The 24632-nt window shown below is 47.5% G+C and overlaps 1 long non-coding RNA gene across 1 annotated transcript; it reads left to right on the top strand.

Moving 5' to 3' along the window:
• Positions 1 to 289: 289 nt before the first annotated feature.
• On the top strand, positions 290 to 24341 carry LOC134892129 (uncharacterized). Its single transcript, XR_010171536.1, has 3 exons — positions 290 to 396; positions 3222 to 3373; positions 24120 to 24341. It is a non-coding gene; the product is annotated as an uncharacterized LOC134892129 (long non-coding RNA).
• The last annotated feature ends 291 nt before the right edge of the window (positions 24342 to 24632 follow it).

Raw genomic sequence — 24632 nt, 5'->3', positions numbered from 1 at the left:
GGGATGCATTGGTGGCTGAGAAACAGGGTCAAACATCTCACTAACTTCATTTCCAAGTAAGTTTAATATGTTAACTATGTTTTCTATGTTTTTTTTGGATGATCAGGTATCGTTACTGTTATTTTATTTTATGTGCGGCCCAAACCAAATTTTCATCTTCTAATGTGGCCCAGGGAAGGTGAAAGGTTGGACACCCCTGGTTTAGAGTCTCTAGATGCAGCTACTGCCGCCGGCCACCAGGGGGAGAGCAAGTGATAGAGAGGTGTTTATTTATAGAACTCCTGTAATGTGATCGCCACCCCCCTGCAGTGAGGACTGCTATTACCATCTCCTCCATATGTCCCTGGTCTCTGTTGCTCCTCAGGGGCTGTGGCAGATGCTTTGAATTTGCATCAGGTAGAGCTGATTATTTTACTTATCAGCTATGTGTGTACTATGGGGGTATGGGGGGGGGTTAGTATGCTGGCCTTGCTCATACCTCCCAACTGTCCCGATTTTCGCGGGACAGTCCCGTTTTTTGGGGACTGTCCCACCCGTGGGCCGCAGTGTCCCGCGGTGGGGGGTCAGTTGGGAGGCTCTGTCAATCGCTGCTCTGCTTAGCAGAGCAGCGGTGAATAGACGCTGTGCGCATGCGCACAGCGTCTATTCAGTGGAGTCAGAGGGAGAGGGAGCATGCCAGCGGCTCACAGAGCGCTGGGCATGCCCCCTCAGTGACGAAAACGGGGCGTGGCTCGCGATCGCGGGTCCTCCCGCGAAGCCACGCCCCCTTTTCATAGGCCACACCCCTTTTCGGGAGCGCGCGGCACATTGGGGGCGAATGCTGGGCACTGTGGGTATGGGGTGATGTATGTTGGGCACTGTGTCGGTATGGAGTGGTATATGATTGGGCACTGTGGTTTTGAGGGGTGCATGCTGGGTACTGTGTGGGTATGAGGGACACTGTGTGGGTATGGGGAATGCATGCTGGGTACTGTGTGGGTATGAGGACACTGTGTGGGTATGGGGAATGCATGCTGGGTACTGTGTGGGTATGGGGGACACTGTGGGTATGGGGAATACATGCTGGGCACTGTGTGGGTATGGGGGACACTGTGTGGGTATGGGGAATACATGCTGGGCACTGTGTGGGTATGAGGGGTGCATTTTGTGCAGTGTATGGCTAAGGGGCATATTTCTTTACCCTCCTGCATCCTGCGGGAGACTCCCGTTTCAGTGTTAATTAAAACCCCCAGATTCCCCTGCCCTGTTGGGAATCCAAACTGCCCATGCATGAATTTGGATGCGACAGGGGGTGGGGCCTGGACGAAAGGATGTCACGACTTGTGATGTTGCTATACTTGATAATACAGGGTTGTGGGTAGTGGCGGCTGCCTTGCCTAGCAAACTCCGGAGTCTGAGCTTGTGAGCGCCATTCATCTTACGTCAGATTCAGCAACATCATCTTCTCCCCCAAACACAAAGTGGCCAATACTTTAATAAACGTACTGTAAGTAGTAGGTTCTGGTACTTGGAAGCATTTACTTGTTTTGTATATGTGTTTCACACACTCTAATAGAACATGCAGCTAATAGTGGAAATATATGCACCTATTTCGTATCCCCCTCCCACCTTCTGACTCTCCCTGTGTTATATTTCTCCCCTTCTCTCTGCTACATCTTATACCAAATTCCTCACCTCACTTCACATACCCCAAATCCAGTACAAACCTGGTAAATCCAGGAGGTGAGTATCCCTACCCTAATCCTCACCATAGTACCCTACCCTAATCATCACCATAGTATCCTAACCTAATCCTCACCATAGTATCCCTACCCTAATCCTCACCATAGTACCCTAACCTAATCCTCACCATAGTATCCTAACCTAATCCTCACCATAGTATCCTAACCCTCACCATAGTATCCTTACCTAATCCTCACCATAGTACCCTAACCTAATCCTCACCATAGTATCCTTACCTAATCATCACCATAGTACCCTAACCTAATCCTCACCATAGTACCCTTACCTAATCCTCACCATAGTACCCTTACCTAATCCTCACCATAGTATCCTTACCTAATCCTCACCATAGTATCCCTAACCTAATCCTCACCATAGTACCCTAACCTAATCCTCACCATAGTATCCTTACCTAATCCTCACCATAGTAACCTAACCTAAACCTCACCCTAAACATTCATCTTAATACACTCAAAGTCCTTTCCCGCAAACCTCTCTCTAACCATAATGCCTACACGTAATATTTAACCCAAACCGCAAAACCAACCTTAAAATCCTATCCCTAATATCCTAACCCAATCCCCTAAACTAACCCTAATACTCTAGACCCCTAACCCTAATACCCTAACGCTAAAGGGCAGACTAGATGGACCATATGGTTCTTATATTTATGGAATGTATGAAGATTTTTATGGAGATATACAGTATGGAGGTATGTATGGCTTCCTGGAGATATAATTGCTCTCTGGGGTCCTATGGAGGGACAGTTGAGTGTGATGTGCACAGTGTTTCTTTTCCCTTAATGTGGGTACACACTAGGCGTTGTGATCGGTGAGCGACATCGCATGGTGTTTCCCCTCCCGGGCCGCCTCACGATGGGCATACACACTGTGCGATATCACTAATGATATCGCACAGTGACATCATGCCACAGCTGGCTGGAGCATGCAGCTTTGGACGATGAGTCCAAATTGAGCTGTATGTACGGATCGCTCATCGTCGGCTGCATACCCTTTGCTGTGCACATTAAATATTTACTAATTTGCTAGTATTACATTTAAAAAAAATTGCATGTAACTAAATCCCACCTGCTAAGGACCTATATGCAGCAAAAATATAAAAATAATCTTAACCTACATGTTGGACATCTACACCAATTTGTAGTTTGTTCTGCCATGGCATACTAACTAAATGAGCAATGGCATTACAAAATTATAAAAACCACGTATTAAAATATCCGATCCAATTTGTCTCTATAATTATGCGGTTGCTAATGTCATTTATTGCCAATAGATCTATCAAGTGGCAGCAGCCATGTCTACGTCTTAGTACTAAAGTTTTCACCTGCCACTGCAGTACAACCTCGAGTGGCAATAGATACGCCCTTGAGTGGAGTTAGACTCATCCCTTTGGGCAGAGCATGAACCCCCGTCCCCCCCACTTTTCTCAATGGAGTGCCGCGCAACTCTTCTAACTTCCTATATTCTCCCTGAAACTAGTTTTCAAAAGTAGGCAAGTATGCCACAGCAGGAGCGGCGGGCAGCAGCAATGACTCCGGGGAGCGGACAGCAGCAGTGGCAGCGGGCAGAGACTCTGTGAAGCATGGGCAGCGGGGATCAGGCAGCGGATCATCTCCCACTGTGAAAAAAAGGTAAACCCCCTGCCCAGCCAGTACCTGAAATGGATCTGTACTTAAGCTGCAATATGGGTTCAGGGGAGAGGGGGGAGATAAAAACTGCTATATAGGTGGGGGGAAAGGGGGGTAGGGACTGCTATATAGATTCAGGGGAGGGGGGGGGAGGGGGATAGGGACTGCTATATAGGTTCAGGGGAGGGGGGGAGGGGGATAGGGACTGCTATATAGATTCAGGGGAGGGGGGGGGAGGGGGATAGGGACTGCTATATAGGTTCAGGGAAGGGGGGTAGGGACTGCTATGTAGGTTCAGGGGAGGGAGGGAAGGGGGGTAGTGACTGCTATATAGGTACAGGGGAAGGGGGGGTAGGGACTGCGGTGCATGCACAGTTCAGACCCGATTTACATATATTTTGTGTGTGGCCCTCGACTATTCACTGGAAGTGTTAAGTGGCCCCCCAGCTGAAATAATTGCCCACCCCTGTGCTAGACTGTGCCTGCATGCAGGCCAATCTAGCACCGGCGATAGCGACTCGTGGGACCGCGCATCGATGTCGCCGGCACCCCTACACACGGGGCGATGTTCAGCTAAATAACTAAGCAATCTAGTCAGGTTGCTTAGAAATTAGTTGACCATTGCTCCGTGTGTACCCCCCTTTAGAATGAGTGTCACAAAGACATCTCTGAGGTGACATTTTCAGATCACAGGAATAAAGCATACACAGCATAGACAAAAGCAGCATTCCCCCAATCAGTTGCTTCAAATGAGGCTCTGAAGAGATAATCAATGACAAGTTTAGGGGAAGAAAGCTCCAGGAGATGTCTGTCTGCAGAAATGCCCTGAAGAGATGAGTTCATCTGGTTTATTGATCCACACATGTGATAGCTGCAGACATGAACAGATAAGTTACATCTGTCTTGTCTGAGCCACACAAAGCGCACTGTGCCTGCTTCTCTCTAGTGTTCTGCAGGGACGGAATCTACTAAGTATAGTGTAGTGTTTTGTAATAATGGTCACAATATATGTCCTCTTTGTTCCAGGATTTCACTTGTTCCATGTGAAGAAAAACATATCATTATTCTAGTTTTAAAAGCCACTTATCAGAATCTTTTTAATCTGAATGGTGAGCCCAAAAAATACATCCACTGGGTTAAGTTACTCATATGTACTATGGGCCTAATTCTGAGTAACACACAACTTTGTATGCTGCCACATCAAGCTATTGGGGGCAGGGCCGGTGCAAGGTCTCTATGCACCCTAGGCAAAGGAGGTGCATCAGGGCTATGAGGAGCAGCCATGGGGTACCCCTCGGGAGCCATAGTTACATCCGCATCCTATGCGCCTTCACATGACTTGATGTTACTCATGTCGGCACAGAGGAAGCGCTGAGACACTATGTGGTACAGCCTGATAGTGGCAGCTGCACTTGATTAGTCCCGCTGCAGCAGCCAGCGCAGTGTACAAGGAGGAGGCCGCATACAGAGACATCCTTCAGTTTTTTGCTAGATGAATTCAGTGGCGCCCTCCAGGAGCTGGCGCCCCTAGGCAGCCGCCTAAAGCTGCCTAATGGTAGAGCCGGCCCTGATTGGGGGTCATTCCGAGTTGATCGTAGCTGTGCTAAGTTTAGCACAGCTACGATCAGGCACTCAGACATACGGGGGGACGCCCAGCACAGGACTAGTCCACCCCGCATGTCAGTGTGCCCCCCCCCCCCCCCATTCTGCCCCACAGAAATGCAAAAGCATCACACAGCGGCGATACCTTTGCATTTCAGGAGTAACTCCCGGCCAACGCAGCTCCTGCGGCTGGCCGGGGGAACCTCCTCGCTGCCCGGGCCGCAGCGGCTGCGTGTGACGTCACGCAGCCACCGCGGCCCGCCCCCCCAACGGTCCAGCCACGCCTGCGTTGGCTGGATCACGCCACCATCCAGCCCCTTCCCGCCCAGCGACTGCCTCTGCCTGTCAATCAGGCAGAGGCGATCGCTACAATACAATGGCCTTCGTCCGCCCAGCATGCGCCGGTGCACTGCGGTGCCGGCGCATGCACAGATCCGATGCATATAAACTGCAGCGAGCGATCGTGTTGGAATGACCCCCCATTGTTCGCATACCATGCATGTGCTGCGGGCTTTGTACCCATATTTGCAAATATACACACAATTCAGAGTTGCACTCATCTCAGCTATTTCTCTGCTCATTTCTGGCCGACAACATTGCTAATGCATCCAAGAGAACCGTTCTGTGAGTGTTTGGGTGTGTAGTAGGCGTGTACAGTTGTGTCGTACCTAAGCATGAGATGGGTATAAGATGCCCATGACAGATGCAGGGCCCTTCTGAGAAATGGGAGTGGAGTCACGATAGCATTTCTGCAAATAAAGATCACACAGTGTATCACACATACAAGTTTATAACAGCTGCTTATGTGGTTCCAGAGCTTCAAAAACGGCAATTTAAATTGAGTCTGATTCTAATTTGGAAGTAAAGTAAAAAACAAACAAACAAGTAATTGTGCACCTGGGCAAAACCATGCTGCACTGCAGGTGGGACAGATGTAACACGTGCAAATAGATTTAGATTTGGGTGGGATGTGTCCAAAATGAAATCTAAATTGTAGTGTAAAAATAAAGCGGTCTAATATATGTAGGCTACATGCAAAAGCAGCCGGTATTTACTCTGCACAGAAAATATAAATGCATTTGCTCCCCTTACTACTGTAGCTTTTTTTGCTTTACTTTCAAATCAGGACCATTGTAGTGATTGGTACATATTGTAGTACAGTCATGTATAGTAGTGTGCTATCATACTAACTTTGTTATGATTTTACTTACTGTAATACTTTTACATTTAAAGAAAAGCCTGTACTGTAGATAGTGCCAGATTAAGGTCCACATAGGCATGAAGCTGGGATTTATGAAGGACCTATTGTGTGCTGCCACAGGGCGTGTGATCAGCGCCGCAGAGAAATTCTTCCTGTGTGGGCACACTACATTACAGCACTATACCTCCCAACAGTACATCCCTGTTACTATATCGCTACCCCTACACTACATCACTACGCTACCTCCCCATACTACATCTAAGCACTATACCACTACACTACAGTACCTCCCCACACTATACCACTGTTACCTACTTACACTACAACCCTGCACTATACCGTTACACTACCTCCCACACTACATTACTATACTACCTCCCTCACACTGTATAACTGCACTACCTCCCCACAATACATCATTATACACAACACTGCACTGCCTCCACATGCTACATTTTTCTCTGTATCTATGCTCTGGTCTTTGCGTGCAGAGAAGCTCCAGAGAAGTTTAGAGAGATGCAATCCAGGCAGCATAGGGGGTAAGAACGTGTGGGCCTGAGGATGGAGATGGGAGGGACTACTTTGGATGTCTGCTTACTCACTACAGTGCGCAGAGTCTCGAATTGGCGATGTGTGGAACCAGTGGCGTAACTAGCGAAGGTGCAGCTGCTATGTGGCGTGAGATGCTTCCAGAGCCCGCCGCTCCCCCTGCACCCAGCCAACTATATGGCCCATAGCTCCCAACCCCCCCACCCTCACTAAGAATGGCTACAGGTGCCGCTGCCCCCCAGAAGAAGTGATGTGCTCCTGGCTCACATCAGCCAGCCCACCTGCCACCCCAATGCTAGGGCTGCCCTCCGTCTGCTATCATTCTCCGCTCCCTGGACACCTGCACTACCTCCTGCCCTGAAGAGGCTCTCCACGGAAGAACTGGGGGGGGTGCTCCCTATGCAGGTATGCAGGGGGGTCCCAGACTGTACTATGGAGGTGCAGTTTGTAATGCTGCTCTCTGTCCCTCCTGTATGTCCCTGCTGCCTCTAGGTCCCTATGCCCCTGCTGCCTCTTTCTCTGCCCCTGCTGCCTCTCTCTGTCCCTGCTGCCTCCCTCTCTGTCCCTAAGTCATTGCTGCCTATCTCTGTCCCTATATATTTGCCAGCACTCTCTGTCTCTGTGTCCCTGCTGTCATTTTCTGTATCCCTTCTATCACTCTCTGTCTCTATGCCGCTTCTGCTACTCTCTCTGGAGGCCTCTCAGATAGTAATAGAAGCAGTGGCACAGGTTTGTATGGGCAGAGGCACAGGTGGGGAGGGGTCAACGACACAGGTGAAAAAATGGGCAGTAGAATGGATTCTAAGGGGGACAGTGACATGATTGATGTGGCTGGACAAAGGCAGCTGCATCTGAACCACAAACAGTGCTGCTGTGATGTCCCAAGCCAATTAGGGGAACACTCAATCTGATGGCACATCCTCCCCACCACCCCGACCCAGCACTTCTCAGTGACTGGCACCTGGAAGAGAGCATCGGGTGGGAGAGGAGCAGCAGAGACAAAGGGTAGGAGCAAAAGTGGCATCCTCAGTGGCCACCAGCGATAACCCCTGCTGCTGATCCGGCTACTTAAAATAATTTTCATGTTCAGACAGGATGGTGGGGCGGTGCTTCTGATAGATCTGGGGGCGGAGTTTCTGATGGTAACTGGCTGAGGGTCTTCTGATGGGTCTGGGAGCGGTACTTCGGACTGGCCCTGACATAGGTGAGGGTGCTGTCAACTGGCTGGCAGCTAGAGATGTGCACCGGACATTTTTCGGGTTTTGGTTTTGGATTCGGTTCCGCGGCCGTGTTTTGGATCCGGACGCGTTTTGGCAAAACCTCCCTGAAATTTTTTTATCGGATTCGGGTGTGCACTGTGTTTTGGATTCGGATGTTTTTTTTTCAAAATCCCCTCAAAAACAGCTTAAATCATAGAATTTCGGGGTAATTTTGATCCCATAGTATTATTAACCTCAATAACCATAATTTCCACTCATTCCAGTCTATTCTGAACACCTCACACCTCACAATATTATTTTTAGTCCTAAAATTTGCACCGAGGTCACTGGATGACTAAGCTAAGCGACCCAAGTGGGCGGCACAAACACCTGGCCCATCTAGGAGTGGCACTGCAGTGTCAGACAGGATGGCACTTCAAAAAAGTCCCCAAACAGCACATTATGCAAAAAAAAAAAAGAGGTGCACCAAGTTCGCTGGATGGCTAAGCTAAGCGACCCAAGTGGCCGACACAAACACCTGGCCCATCTAGGAGTGGCACTGCAGTGTCAGACAGGATGGCACTTAAAAAAATTAGCCCCAAACATCACATGATGCAGAGATAAATAAAATAAAAAAGAGGTGCAAGATGGAATTGTCCTTGGGCCCTTATGTTGTATAAACAGGACATGCACACTTTAACAAACCCATCATTTCAGTGACAGGGTCTGCCACACGACTGTGGCTGAAATGACTGGTTGGTTTGGGCCCCCACCAAAACAGAAGCAATCAATCTCTCCTTGCACAAACTGGCTCTACAGAGGCAAGATGTCCACCTCCTCCTCATCGTCCGATTCCTCACCCCTTTCACTGTGTACATCCCCCTCCTCACAGATTATTAATTTGTCCCCACTGGAATCCACCATCTCAGGTCCCTGTGTACTTTCTGGAGGCAATTGCTGGTGAATGTCTCCACGGAGGAATTGATTATAATTCATTTTGATGAACATCATCTTCTCCACATTTTCTGGAAGTAACCTCGTACGCCGATTGCTGACAAGGTGAGCGGCTGCACTAAACACTCTTTCTCTGACGTCCTAGTGGATGCTGGGGACTCCGTAAGGACCATGGGGAATAGACGGGCTCCGCAGGAGACTGGGCACTCTAAATAAAGATTTAGGTCTACCTGGTGTGCACTGGCTCCTCCCCCTATGACCCTCCTCCAAGCCTCAGTTAGATTTCTGTGCCCGGCCGAGCTGGATGCACACTAGGGGCTCTCCTGAGCTCCTAGGAAGAAAGTATATGTTAGGTTTTTTATTTTCAGTGAGACCTGCTGGCAACAGGCTCACTGCATCGAGGGACTAAGGGGAGAAGAAGCGAACCTACCTAAGTGGTGGTAGCTTGGGCTTCTTAGGCTACTGGACACCATTAGCTCCAGAGGGATCGAACACAGGACCCGACCTCGTCGTCCGTTCCCGGAGCCGCGCCGCCGTCCCCCTTACAGAGCCAGAAGCAAGAAGGTCCGGAAAATCGGCGGCTGAAGACTTCTGTCTTCTCCAAGGTAGCGCACAGCACTGCAGCTGTGCGCCATTGCTCCTCATGCACACCACACACTGCGGTCACTGATGGGTGCAGGGCGCTGGGGGGGGGCGCCCTGAGCAGCAATATTAACACCTTGGCTGGCGAACTGGCACCATATATAGCCCCAGGGGCTATATGGGTGCTTATTAACCCCTGCCAGAACTTTTACAATAGCGGGAGAAAGCCAGCCGAAAAAGGGGCGGAGCCATCTCCCTCAGCACACTGGCGCCATTTTTCCCTCACAGCTCCGCTGGAAGGAAACTCCCTGGCTCTCCCCTGCAGTCCTGCACTACAGAAAAGGGTAAAAAAGAGAGGGGGGGGGGGCACAAATTAGGCGCAGTATAAATATATTATGCAGCTATAAGGGAAAAACACGTTTTTATAGGTGATATCCCTGTGATATATAGCGCTCTGGTGTGTGCTGGCATACTCTCCCTCTGTCTCCCCAAAGGGCTTTGTGGGGTCCTGTCCTCTGTAAGAGCATTCCCTGTGTGTCTGCTGTGTGTCGGTACTGCTGTGTCGACATGTATGAGGAGGAAAATGATGTGGAGGCGGAGCAAATGCCTGTGAATGTGATGTCACCCCCTGCGGGGTCGACACCTGTGTGGTTGGACTTATGGAAGGAATTGCGTGAAGTGTCAACTCCTTACACAAAAGGTTTGACGACATAGGACAGCCGGCTACACAGCTTGTGCCTGTTCCAGCGTCTGAAATGTCATCAGGGGCTTTAAAACGCCCGCTACCTCAGGTGACAGATACAGACGTCGACACGGATACCGACTCCAGTGTCGACGATGATGAGACTAGTGTACCCTCCAATAGGTCCACCCGTTACATGATTGAGGCAATGAAAAATGTTTTGCACATTTCTGATAATACCCCAGGTACCACAAAAAAGGGTATTATGTTTGGTGAGAAAAAACTATCTGTAGTTTTTCCTACATCTGAGGAATTAAATGAGGTGTGTGAGGAAGCGTGGACTTCCCCCGATAAGAAATTGATAATTTCAAAACGGTTATTGGCAGCGTACCCTTTCCTGCTAGAGGATAGGTCACGTTGGGAAACACCCCCTAGGGTAGATAAGGTGCTGACACGCTTATCAAAGAAGGTGGCACTACCGTCTCCGGATACGGCTACCCTGAAGGAACCTGCTGATAGAAAGCAGGAAGCTACCCTAAAAGCTATTTACACACACACGGGCATTATATTGCGACCAGCGATTGCATCAGCTTGGATGTGCAGTGCTGCTGCTGCGTGGTCAGATTCCCTGTCGGATAATATTGATACCATGGATAGGGACAATATTTTGCTGACGATTGAGCATATAAAAGATGAAGTCTTATACATGCGTGATGCACAGAGGGATATTTGCCGGCTGGCATCAAGAATAAGCGCTATGTCCATTGCCGCCAGAAGGGGGTTATGGACTCGGCAATGGTCTGGCGATGCCGACTCTAAGCGGCACATGGACGTTTTGCCCTATAAAGGGGTGGAACTGTTTGGGGATGGTCTTTCGGACCTCGTGTCCACAGCTACTGCTGGGAAATCGACCTTTTTGCCACAGGCTGCCCCACAGCAAAAGAAAGCACCGTATTATTAGGTACAGTCCTTTCGGCCCCAGAAAAGCAAGAGGGCTAGAGGCTCATCCTTTCTGCCGAGAGGCAAAGGTAGAGGAAAAAAGCTGCAACATACAGCTAGTTCCCAAGAGCAGAAGTCCTCCCCCGCGTCCGGTAAGTCCACAGCATGACGCTGGGGCTGCTCAGGCGGACCCGGGGACGGTGGGGGCCCGGCTCAGGAATTTCAGCGCTCAGTGGGATCTCTCACAAGTGGATCCCTGGGTTTTTCAAGTAATATCTCAGGGGTACAAGCTGGAATTCGAGACGTCTCCCCCCCGCCGTTTCCTAAAATCTGCCTTACCGGCAACTCCCTCCGCCAGGGAGGCGGTGTTGGTGGCTATTCAAAAACTGTATTCACAGCAAGTGATTGTCAAAGTACCCCTCCTTCAGCAAGGAAAGGGTTACTATTCCACAATGTTTGTGGTACCGAAACCGGACGGTTCGGTGAGACCCATCTTAAATCTAAAATCCTTGAACACTTATATCAAGAGGTTCAAGTTCAAGATGGAATCGCTCAGGGCGGTTATTGCGAGCCTGGACGAGGGGGATTACATGGTCTCCCTGGACATCAAGGATGCGTACCTCCATGTCCCCATTTACCCTCCTCACCAGGAGTACCTCAGATTTGTGGTACAGGACTGTCACTATCAGTTCCAGACGCTGCCGTTTGGGTTATCCACGGCACCGAGGGTCTTTACCAAGGTAATGGCCGAAATGATGATACTCCTTCGATAGAAGGGAGTTTTAATTATCCCGTACTTGAGACGATCTCCTGATAAAGGCGAGGTCCAAGGAACAGTTGGTAGTGGGGGTAGCGCTTTCTCGGGAAGTGCTACAACAGCACGGCTGGATTCTCAATATTCCAAAGTCACAGCTGGTCCCGACGACACGTCTTCTGTTCCTGGGAATGATTCTGGACACAGACCAGAAAAGAGTGTTTCTTCCAGTGGAAAAAGCCGAGGAGTTGTCATCTCTAGTCAGAGACATCCTAAAACCGGGACAGGTGTCGGTACATCAATGCACACGAGTCCTGGGAAAATGGTAGCTTCGTACGAGGCGATTCCATTCGGAAGGTTCCACGCAAGGACTTTCCAGTGGGACCTGTTGGACAAATGGTCCGAGTCCCATCTCCAGATGCAACAGCGAATAACCCTGTCAGCAAGAACCAGGGTGTCGCTGCTGTGGTGGCTGCAGAGGGCTCATCTACTAGAAGGCCGCAGATTCGGAATACAGGACTGGGTCCTGGTGACCACGGATGCCAGCCTTCGGGGCTGGGGTGCAGTCACACAGGGAAGAAATTTCCAAGGACTGTGGTCAAATCAGGAGATTTCGCTTCACATAAATATTCTGGAGCTAAGGGCCATTTACAATGCCCTAAGCCAAGCAAGACCCCTGCTTCAGAACCGGCCGGTACTGATCCAATCAGACAACATCACGGCGGTCGCCCATGTAAACAGACAGGGCGGCACAAGAAGCAGGAGGGCAATGGCAGAAGTCACAAGGATTCTCGGATGGGCAGAGAATCATGTGTTAGCACTGACAGCAGTGTTCATTCCGGGAGTGGACAACTCGACCTCCACCCGGGAGAATGGGGACTTCATCCAGAAGTCTTCCAGATGCTGGTAAACCGTTGGGAAAAACCACAGGTGGACATGATGGCGTCCCGCCTCAACAAAAAGCTAAAAAGATATTGCGCCAGGTCAAGGGACCCTCAGGCGATCGCTGTGGACGCTCTAGTGACACCGTGGGTGTACCAGTCGGTTTATGCGTTTCCTCCTCTACCTCTCATACCCAAAGTACTGAGAATAATAAGAAAGCGAGGAGTGAGAACTATTCTCGTGGCTCCGGATTGGCCAAGAAGAGCTTGGTACCCGGAGCTTCAAGAGATGCTTGCAGAGGACCCTTGGCCTCTGCCGCTCAGACAAGACCTGCTGCAGCAGGGACCCTGTCTGTTCCAAGACTTACCGCGGCTGCGTTTGACGGCATGGCGGTTGAACGCCGGATCCTAAAGGAAAAAGGCATTCCGGAGGAAGTCATCCCTACCCTGATCAAGGCCAGGAAGGATGTCACCGCAAAACATTATCACCGCATTTGGCGAAAATATGTTGCTTGGTGTGAGGCCAAGAAGGCCCCAACGGAGGAATTTCGACTGGGTCGATTCCTGCATTTCCTGCAAGCAGGTGTGACGTTGGGCCTCAAATTGGGGTCCATTAAGGTCCAGATCTCGGCCCTGTCGATTTTCTTCCAGAAAGAACTGGCTTCACTGCCTGAAGTTCAGACTTTTGTCAAGGGAGTTCTGCATATTCAGCTCCTTTTGTGCCCCCAGTGGCACCTTGGGATCTCAATGTGGTTTTGGAGTTTCTGAAATCACATTGGTTTGAGCCACTTAAGACTGTGGATTTAAAATATCTCACGTGGAAAGTGGTTATGTTGTTGGCTCTGGCTTCGGCCAGACGTGTGTCAGAATTGGCGGCTTTGTCCTGTAAAAGCCCCTATCTGATTTCTGATTTTCCATATGGATAGGGCAGAGTTGAGGACTCGTCCTCAGTTTCTCCCGAAGGTGGTATCAGCTTTTCACTTGAACCAACCTATTGTGGTGCCTGCGGCTACTAGGGACTTGGAGGATTCCAAGTTTCTGGACGTAGTCAGGGCCCTGAAAATTTATATTTCCAGGACGGCTGGAGTCAGGAAAACTGACTCGCTGTTTATTTTATATGCACCCAACAAGCTGGGTGCACCTGCTTCTAAGCAGACTATCGCGCGCTGGAATTGTAGCACTATTCAGCTGGCGCATTCTGCGATGGGACTACCGCAGCCTAAATCTGTAAAAGCCCATTCCACAAGGAAGGTGGGCTCATCTTGGGCGGCTGCCCGAGGGGTCTCGGCTTTACAACTTTGCCGAGCTGCTACTTGGTCAGGGGCAAACACGTTTGCAAAATTTTATAAATTTGATACCCTGGCTGAGGAGGACCTGGAGTTCTCTCATTCGGTGCTGCAGAGTCATCCGCACTCTCCCGCCCGTTTGGGAGCTTTGGTATAATCCCCATGGTCCTTACGGAGTACCCAGCATCCACTAGGACGTCAGAGAAAATAAGATTTTACTCACCGGTAAATCTATTTCTCGTAGTCCGTAGTGGATGCTGGGCGCCCATCCCAAGTGCGGATTGTCTGCAATACTTGTAAATAGTTATTGTTACAAAAATCGGGTTGTTATTGCGAGCCATCTGTTCAGAGGCTCCATTGTTATCATACTGTTAACCGGGGTTCCTATCACGAGTTATATGGTGTGATTGGTGTGGCTGGTATGAGTCTTACCCGGGATTCAAAATCCTTCCTTATTGTGTCAGCTATTCCGGGCACAGTGTCCTAACTGAGGCTTGGAGGAGGGTCATAGGGGGAGGAGCCAGTGCACACCAGGTAGACCTAAATCTTTCTTTAGAGTGCCCAGTCTCCTGCGGAGCCCGTATATTCCCCATGGTCCTTACAGAGTACCCAGCATCCACTACGGACTACGAGAAATAGATTTACCGGTGAGTAAAATCTTATTTTCGGAGTACACACTGGAGGGGGGACAACTTAGGTAAAATAAAGCCAGTTTGTGCAAGGGCCTCCAAATTGCCTCTTTTTCCCGCCAGTGTACGGACTGTCTGACGTGCCTACTTGGATGCGGTCACTCATATAATCCTCCACCATTCTTTCAATGGTGACAGAATCATATGCAGTGACAGTAGACGACATGTCAGTAATCGTTGGCAGGTCCTTCAGTCCGGACCAGATGTCAGCACTCGCTCCAGACTGCCCTGCATCACCGCCAGCGGGTGGGCTCGGAATTCTTAGCCTTTTCCTCGCAGCCCCAGTTGCGGGAGAATATGAAGGAGGAGCTGTTGACGGGTCACGTTCCGCTTGACTTGACAAGTGTCTCACCAGCAGGTCTTTGCACCTCTGCAGACTTGTGTCTGCCGGAAAGAGAGATACAACGTAGGCTTTAAACCTAGGATGGAGCACGGTGGCCAAAATGTACTGCTCTGAATTCAACAGATTGACCACCCGTGAATCCTGGTTAAGCGAATTAAGGGCTCCATCCACAAGTCCCACATGCCTAGCGGAATCGCTCCGTTTTAGCACCTCCGTCAATCTCTCCAGCTGTTTCTGCAAAAGCCTGATTAGGGGAATGACCTGACTCAGACTGGCAGTGTCTGAACTGACTTCACGTGTGGCAAGTTCAAAGGGTTGCAGAACCTTGCACAACGTTGAAATCATTCTCCACTGCGCTTGAGTCAGGTGCATTCCCCCTTCTATATCGTAGGCAGATGTATAGGCTCGAATGGCCTTTTGCTGCTCTTCCATCCTCTGAAGCATATAGAGGGTTGAATTCCACCTTGTTACCACCTCTTGCTTCAGATGATGGCGGGGCAGGTTCAGGAGAGTTTGCTGGTGCTCCAGTCTTCGGCACGCGGTGGCTGAATGCCGAAAGTGGCCCGCAATTCTTCGGGCCACCGACAGCATCTCTTGCACGCCCCTGTCATTTTTAAAAAAATTCTGCACCACCAAATTCAATGTATGTGCAAAACATGGGATGTGCTGGAATTTGCCCAGATGTAATGCACGCACAATATTGGTGGCGTTGTCCGATGTCACAAATCCCCAGGAGAGTCCAATTGGGGTAAGCCATTCTGCGATGATGTAACTCAGTTTCCGTAAGAGGTTTTCAGCTGTGTGCCTCTTATGGAAAGCGGTGATACAAAGCGTAGCCTGCCTAGGAACGAGTTGGCGTTTGCGAGATGCTGCTACTGGTGCCGCTGCTGCTGTTCTTGCTGCGGGAGGCAATACATCTACCCAGTGGGCTGTCACAGTCATATAGTCCTGAGTCTGCTCTACTCCACTTGTCCACATGTCCGTGGTTAAGTGGACATTGGGTACAACTGCATTTTTTAGGACACTGGTGACTCTTTTTCTGACGTCTGTGTACATTCTCGGTATCGCCTGCCTAGAGAAATGGAACCTAGATGGTATTTGGTACCGGGGACACAGTACCTCAATCAATTCTCTAATTCCCTGTGAATTAACGGTGGATACCGGACACACGTTTAATACCACAGCAGCTGCCAAGACCTGAGTTATCCGCTTTGCAGCAGGATGACTGCTGTGATATTTCATCTTCCTCGCAAAGGACTGTTGGACAGTCAATTGCTTACTGGAAGTAGTACAAGTGGTCTTCCGACTTCCCCTCTGGGATGACGATCGACTCCCAGCAGCAACAACAGCAGCGCCAGCAGCAGTAGGCGTTACACTCAAGGATGCATCGGAGGAATGCACCTCACCATCAGAATCCTCCTTGTCAGTTTCCTCCTCAGCGCCAGCAACACCCATATCCTCATCCTGGTGTACTTCAACAGTGACATCTTCAATTTGACTATCAGGAACTGGACTGAGGGTGCTCCTTCCAGCACTTGCAGGGGGCGTGCAAATGGTGGAAGGCACCACCTCTTCCCGTCCAGTGTTGGGAAGGTCAGGCATCGCAACCGACACAATTGGACTCTCCTTCGGAATTTGTGATTTAGAAGAACGTACAGTTCTTTGCTGTGCTTTTGCTAGCTTAAGTCTTTTCATTTTTCAAGCGGGAGGATGAGTGCTTCCATCCTCATATGAAGCTGAACCACTAGCCATGAACATAGGACAGGGCCTCAGCCGTTCCTTGCCACTCCGTGTCGTAAATGGCATATTGGCAAGTTTACGCTTCTCATCAGACGCTTTTAATTTTGATTTTTGGGTCATTTTACTGAACTTTTGTTTTTTGGATTTTACATGCTCTCTACTATGACATTGGGCATCGGCCTTGGCAGACGACGTTGATGGCATTTCATCGTCTCGGCCATGACTAGTGGCAGCAGCTTCAGCACGAGGTGGAAGTGGATCTTGATCTTTCCCTATTTTACCCTCCACATTTTTGTTCTCCTTTTTTTTAATGTGTGGAATTATATGCCAGTAATATATCAATAGCAATGGCCTACTGTACCGTGCTGCTATATATATATATATATATATACTGGTGGTCAGCAAAATTTTGCACTGTCCTCCTACTATATACTGCGCACAACTACAATGCAGCACAGATATGGATAGTATACTTGATGACACAGAGGTAGAGCAATGTACTACTGTGCCGTACTGCTATATATATATACTGGTGGTCAGCAAAATTCTGCACTGTCCTCCTACTATATACTGCGCACAACTACAATGCAGCACAGATATGGATAGTATACTTGACGACACAGAGGTAGAGCAATGGAATACTGTACCGTACTGCTATATATATACTGGTGGTCAGCAAAATTCTGCACTGTCCTCCTACTATATACTGCGCACAACTACAGTGCAGCACAGATATGGATAGTATACTTGATGACACAGAGGTAGAGCAATGGACTACTGTACCGTACTGCTATATATATATACTGGTGGTCAGCAAAATTCTGTACTGTCCTCCTACTATATACTGCGCACAACTACAATGCAGCACAGATATGGATAGTATACTTGACGACACAGAGGTAGAGCAATGGACTATTGTACCGTACTGCTATATATATACTGGTGGTCAGCAAAATTCTGAACTGTCCTCCTACTATATACTGCGCACAACTACAGTGCAGCACAGATATGGATAGTATACTTGACGACACAGAGGTAGAGCAATGGACTACTGTACCGTACTGCTATATATATACTGGTGGTGAGCAAAATTCTGCACTGTCCTCCTACTATATACTGCGCACAACTACAATGCAGCACAGATATGGATAGTATACTTGATGACATAGAGGTAGAGCAATGGACTACTGTACCGTACTGCTATATATATACTGGTGGTCAGCAAAATTCTGCACTGTCCTCCTACTCTATACTGCGCACAACTACAATGCAGCACAGATATGGATAGTATACTTGACGACACAGAGGTAGAGCAATGGACTACTGTACCGTACTGCTATATATATACTGATGGTCAGCAAAATTCTGCACTGTCCTCCTACTATATACTGCGCACAACTACAATGCAGCACAGATATGGATAGTATACTTGACAACACAGAGGTAGAGCAATGGACTACTGTATCGTACTGCTATATATATACTGGTGGTCAGCAAAATTCTGCACTGTCCTCCTACTATATACTGCGCACAACTACAATGCAGCACAGATATGGATAGTATACTTGACGACACAGAGGTAGAGCAATGGACTACTGTACCGTACTGCTATATATATACTGGTGGTCAGCAAAATTCTGCACTGTCCTACTATATACTGCGCACAACAACAATGCAGCACAGATATGGAGTGTTTTCAGGCAGAGAATGTAGATATTTGCAGCACACTGAGCAGATATTTGCAGTACACTGAGCACAGATATTTGCAGCACACTGAACACAGAAACTGAGAGAACGCAGCCACGTCCTCGCTATCATCTCCAATGCACGAGTGAAAATGGCGGCGACGCGCAGTTCTTTATATGCAATACGAATCTCGTGAGAATACGACAGCGGGATGATGGCGTTCGGGTGCGCTCGGGTTAACCGAGCAAGGCGGGAAGATCCGAGGCTGCCTCGGAACCGTGTAAAATAGGTGAAGTTCGGGGGGGGGGGGGGGGGGTTCGGATCTCGAGGAACCGAACCCGCTCATCTCTACTGGCAGCAGGGGTGAATATGCAATGTTATATTGGATGGGCGGAAGGCGAGTGAGCTTTGCTGTTGTGGTGACAGGAAAAACATTTTTTTTACTGTCCACTGGCTGCACTGCAGGGGATTTTCAATGGGGGCCTGGAGCTGTCGCTCCATCCACCGCATTGTTAATCACTGACACTGACAATGAAACTAGGGGGAGTGACTATATTACACTAGGGGTGTGGCCAGCACAGTCCATTTTCTTTGCACTCTGAAGGTAGGGCAAGAAATATATATAGTACTGCCTCCAGTATAATAGAAATATATAATAATAATCCCAGTATAATAGAAATATATTTTAATGCCCCTAGTATAATAGACATATATTGCAATGCCCCCAATTTAATAAAAATACATAGTAATGCCCCCATTATAACAGGAATATATACTGTAGTAGTGTCCCTGGTGTATACTAGACATATATAGTAGTGCCAATATAAATATAAAGTAATGTCCCCATAATAATAGAAATATATAGTAGTGTCCACATTACAATACAAACATATAGTAATGCCCCAATAATAATAAAAAATATATAGTAGAGTCCACATTACAATAAAAATATATTGTGATGCCCACAGTATAACAGAAATATATAGTAATGCCCCTGGTATAATAAATATATATAGTAATGCCCCCAATTTAATAACAATATATAGTAATGACTCCATTATAACAGGAGTATATACTGTAATAGTGCCCCTGGTATAATAGAAATATATAGTAGTGTCCCATATTATAATATAAATATATAGTAATGCCCCCATAATTATAGAAATATATAGTAATGCCCCTAGTATAATAAATATATATAGTAATGCCACCAATTTAATAACAATATATAGTAATGACTCCATTATAACATGAATATATATATAGAGATGAGCGGGTTCAGTTCTCCGAGATCCGAACCCCCCCCCCCCCGAACTTCACCTATTTTACATGGTTCCGAGGCAGCCTCGGATCTTCCCGCTTTGCTCGGTTAACCCGAACGCGGCTGAACGTCATCATCCCGCTGTCGGATTCTCACGAGATTGGTATTCCATATAAAGAGCCGCGCGTCGCCGCCATTTTCACTCGTGCATTGGAGATTGAACGGAGAGGACGTGGCTGCGTTCTCTCCCTGAAAAGCTCTGTATCTGTGCTCAGTGTGCTGCAAATATCTGTGCTCAGTGTGCTGCAAATATCTGTGTTCAATGTGCTGCAAATATCTACGTTCTCTGCCTGAAAACGCTCCATATCTGTGCTCAGTGTGCTGCAAATATCTGTGCTCAGTGTGCTGCATTTTGGTGACCAGCAGTATACATATAGTACAGTACAGTAGGCCATTGCTGTATCTTGCAGCTCTGTGTCAAGTATACTATCCATACCTGTGCTGCATTATTGTGAGCAGTACATAGTAGGACAGTGCAGCATTTTGGTGACCAGCAGTATACATATAGTACAGTACAGTAGGCCATTGCTGTATCTTGAAGCTCTGTGTCAAGTATACTATCCATATCTGTGCTGAATTATTGTGAGCAGTATATAGTAGGACAGTGCAGCATTTTGGTGACCAGCAGTATACATATAGTACAGTACAGTAGGCCATTGCTGTATCTTGCAGCTCTGTGTCAAGTATACTATCCATATCTGTGTTGCATTATTGTGAGCAGTATATAGTAAGACAGTGCAGCATTTTGGTGACCAGCAGTGTACATATAGTACAGTACAGTAGGCCATTGCTGTATCTTGCAGCTCTGTGTCAAGTATACTATTCATATCTGTGCTGCATTATTGTGAGCAGTATATAGTAGGATAGTGCAGCATTTTGGTGACCAGCAGTATACATATAGTACAGTACAGTAGGCCATTGCTGTATCTTGCAGCTCTGTGTCAAGTATACTATCCATATCTGTGTTGCATTATTGTGAGCAGTATATAGTAGGACAGTGCAGCATTTTGGTGACCAGCAGTGTACATATAGTACAGTACAGTAGGGCATTGCTGTATCCTGCAGCTCTGTGTCAAGTATACTATTCATATCTGTGCTGCATTATTGTGAGCAGTATATAGTAGGACAGTGCAGCATTTTGGTGACCAGCAGTATACATGTAGTACAGTACAGTAGGCCATTGTTGTATCTTGCAGCTCTGTGTCAAGTATACTATCCATATCTGTGCTGCATTATTGTGAGCAGTATATAGTAGGACAGTGCAGCATTTTGGTGACCAGCAGTATACATATAGTACAGTACAGTACAGTAGGCCATTGCTGTATCTTGCAGCTCTGTGTCAAGTATACTATCCATATCTGTGTTGCATTATTGTGAGCAGTATATAGTAGGACAGTGCAGCATTTTGGTGACCAGCAGTATACATATAGTACAGTACAGTAGGCCACTGCTGTATCTTGCAGCTCTGTGTCAAGTATACTATCCATATCTGTGCTGCATTATTGTGAGCAGTATATATTAGGATAGTGCAGCATTTTGGTGACCAACAGTATATAGTTGTACAGTACAGTAGGCCATTGCTGTATCTTAGAGCTCTGTGTCACTGCAAGTATCCATATCTGTGCTGCATTGTTGTGAGCAGTATATAGTAGTACAGTGCAGCATTGTGGTGACCAGTATACTACAGTACAATAGTCCAGTGCTGTTCTCGCTGCTCAGTGTCAGTTCTCCGTAGTATCATCAGTGCTCAGTAAAATCAGTGCTCAGTATAATTGATCAGTATAATCAGTTCTCAGTATAATCAGTGCGCTGTTAGACGTGCGCCCGTTTTCCGCCATTAGTGCATTGGGATTTAGTCAATTGATGAAGTTATTGTGTCTCTGGTTCAAAATCCCATCTAGATTCCACTTCACTAGGCAGGCGATAGCGAGATTTTACCAATTAATATCAGTGATTTATAATTAATTAATAATTACAGTGATCTTGCCAAATGATTCCAGTGATTTTGTCATTTTCTTCCAGTGATTTGGACCAATAATACCATTGATTAGAACGAATAATTCCTGTGATTTTGTCATTTTCTTCCAGTGAATTGGACCAATAATACCATTGATTAGAACGAGTAATTCCTGTGATTTTGTCATTTTCTTCCAGTGATTTGGACCAATAATACCATTGATTAGAACAAATAATTCCTGTGATATTGAGGTGTTTGTGTCGCTTAGCTTAGCCATCCAGCGACCACAGTGCACCGCTTTTTCTCTTTTCTTTGCATCATGTGCTGTTTGGGGACTATTTTTTTAAGTGCCATCCTGTCTGACACTTCCGTATATATCCAGTGGTACTGCCATTTGATATAATTCCCGACATTACTGCCATATAATTCCAGTGATTTTGTTATTTTCTTCCAGTGATTTGGACCAATAATACCATTGATTAGAACGAATAATTCCTGTGATTTTGTCATTTTCTTCCAGTGATTTGGACCAATAATACCATTGATTAGAACGAATAATTCCTGTGATTTTGTAATTTTCTTCCAGTGATTTGGACCAATAATACCATTGATTAGAACTCGGTGCAAATTTTAGGACTAAAAATTATATTGTGAGGTGTTCAGAATAGACTGGAAATGAGTGGAAATTATGTTTATTGAGGTTAATAATAATATAGGATCAAAATTACCCTCAAATTCTATGATTTAAGCTGTTTTTGAGGGGTTTTTGAAAAAAAACACCCGAATCCAAAACACACCCGAATCCGACAAAAAAATTTCAGGGAGGTTTTGCCAAAACGCGTCCGAATCCAAAACACGGCCGCGGAACCGAATCCAAAACCAAAACACAAAACCCGAAAAATTTCCGGTGCACATCTCTAAATATATACTGTAATAGTGCCCCTGGTATAATAGAAATATATAGTAGTGTCCCATAGTACAATAGAAGTATATAGTAATGCTCCCATAATAATAGAAATATATAGTAATGTCCACATTATATTAGAAATTAATTACCTCACACAGTGAAGCCAGAGACATGCCCAGCAGCCCAGCCTGTGAAGAACAAAAGCCGCTCAGGGCCGATGCATCATTCAAGCAGAGTGAAGGGAAACAGCTGGACCCTGCAGCAAAAGCCTCCCAGCCCACTCCCCAGGCTCCTCTCTTCGCGCCAGCCGCGGCCGCCAGGAGAGGAAGCATGACGTGATCTCATGACATCACCATCGCGCTCCCTGTAGCTCTGACAAAGTGGGAGGCGCCGTCATGCTGCCGAACACCATGGTCTTGTTGCTCGGCAGCACATTATAATTGCGGAAATCGCAGTCATGGGTGCAAAGTGTACAGTGTGTGCGTACCTGCTGCCAACTTCTTAAAGGTACTCCATACCTGAGCGTACCTGCATTCTTGCACCACTGTGTAGCACTATAATGTCCTCTAGTTCATTTTATGCCACATTACAATGAGTAGGTCCAATGGTGATAAATTAATATAACACATGTAAGTTTGACACGAAAGGTGGCCCCTCTCAGCTCTGGGCCCCATAGCAGCGGCACTCCCTGCACGTATGGTAGCTACGTTCTTGTATATAACACATGTAACAGTTACAGGGAAGGTGGCCCCTCATAGCTCTGGGCTCCATAGCAGCTACACTCCCTAAACCTATGGTAGCTACGCCCTTGTATATAACGGGTTGGTATTGGGTGACCGGTGGTTGGGAGACAGGGGTGAGCGTAACAAAGCCGCTTGCGGGCTCGCTGCGCTCGCCACAGGTTCTGTTCCCACTCTATGGGTCTTGTGGACACCCACGAGTGGAAATAATCCCTGTTGGTCAGCATGCCAACTGGCAGGCTAGTCGGTGTTTGGGATGCCAACACTGATATTGTGACCACCGGTCTCCTGACAGCATCCCTATATAACATATGTAACTGTGACAGGGAAGGTGTGCCCCTCTCAGTTCTGGGCCCCATAGCAGCTGCTCTCCCTGCACCTTTGGTAGCTACACCCTTTTATATAACACATGTAGCTGTGACAGGAAAGGTGGGCCCCTCTCAGCTCTGGATCCCATAGCAGCTGCTCTCCCTGCACCTTTGGTAGCTACACCCTTTTATATAACACATGTACCTGTGACAGGGAAGGTGGCCCCTCTCAGCTCTGGGCCCCATAGCAGCTGCACTGCCTGCACTTATGGTAGCTATGTTCTTGTATATAACACATGTAACAGTGATAGTAGCCCACTGCACAACAAACAGATTATTTTTGTGGCTCGTAAAGCATACTCTTTTATTCAAGGATGTGATGCAAGCAGACCGATCTATTAATAAGTATAGTCTTCTATCCATTTCTAGTAATATCCTGCAGCTGGACCATGGATACTGTCACCATAGCAGCTGGAAGATGAGAGAGGCGGGCCCCATGGAAACTGTTACCAAGGCGATGAGAACTGCAGCATCCTTGCTATCTGAACTGACTTATATAATCACTAGAGTGCATACCTCTCAAACAGACTTGTTACCAGATAAAATGCTGGCAGCACGAGCAGGACTCATATTACAAATCTTGAAATGAAATGCATATAGAAGTGTAAATGCTTTTGGACACATAGGGCCTGATGCTGAGTTGAAAATACTCCTGTTTGCGGAATGTATATTACGTGTTTCGCAAGGTCCATGGCCCTCATTCCGAGTTGTTCGCTCGGTAATTTTCTTTGCATCGCAGCGATTTTCCGCTAATTGCGCATGCGCAATGTTCGCACTGCGACTGCGCCAAGTAAATTTGCTATGCAGTTAGGTATTTTACTCACGGCATTACGAGGTTTTTTCTTCGTTCTGGTGATCGTAATGTGATTGACAGGAAGTGGG

Source organism: Pseudophryne corroboree, chromosome 1, assembly GCF_028390025.1.
Source record: "Pseudophryne corroboree isolate aPseCor3 chromosome 1, aPseCor3.hap2, whole genome shotgun sequence".
NCBI classification, from domain to species: domain Eukaryota; kingdom Metazoa; phylum Chordata; class Amphibia; order Anura; family Myobatrachidae; genus Pseudophryne; species Pseudophryne corroboree.
The sequence above is the reverse complement of the archived record's forward strand: the minus strand, read 5'-3'. Positions and strand labels throughout refer to the sequence as shown.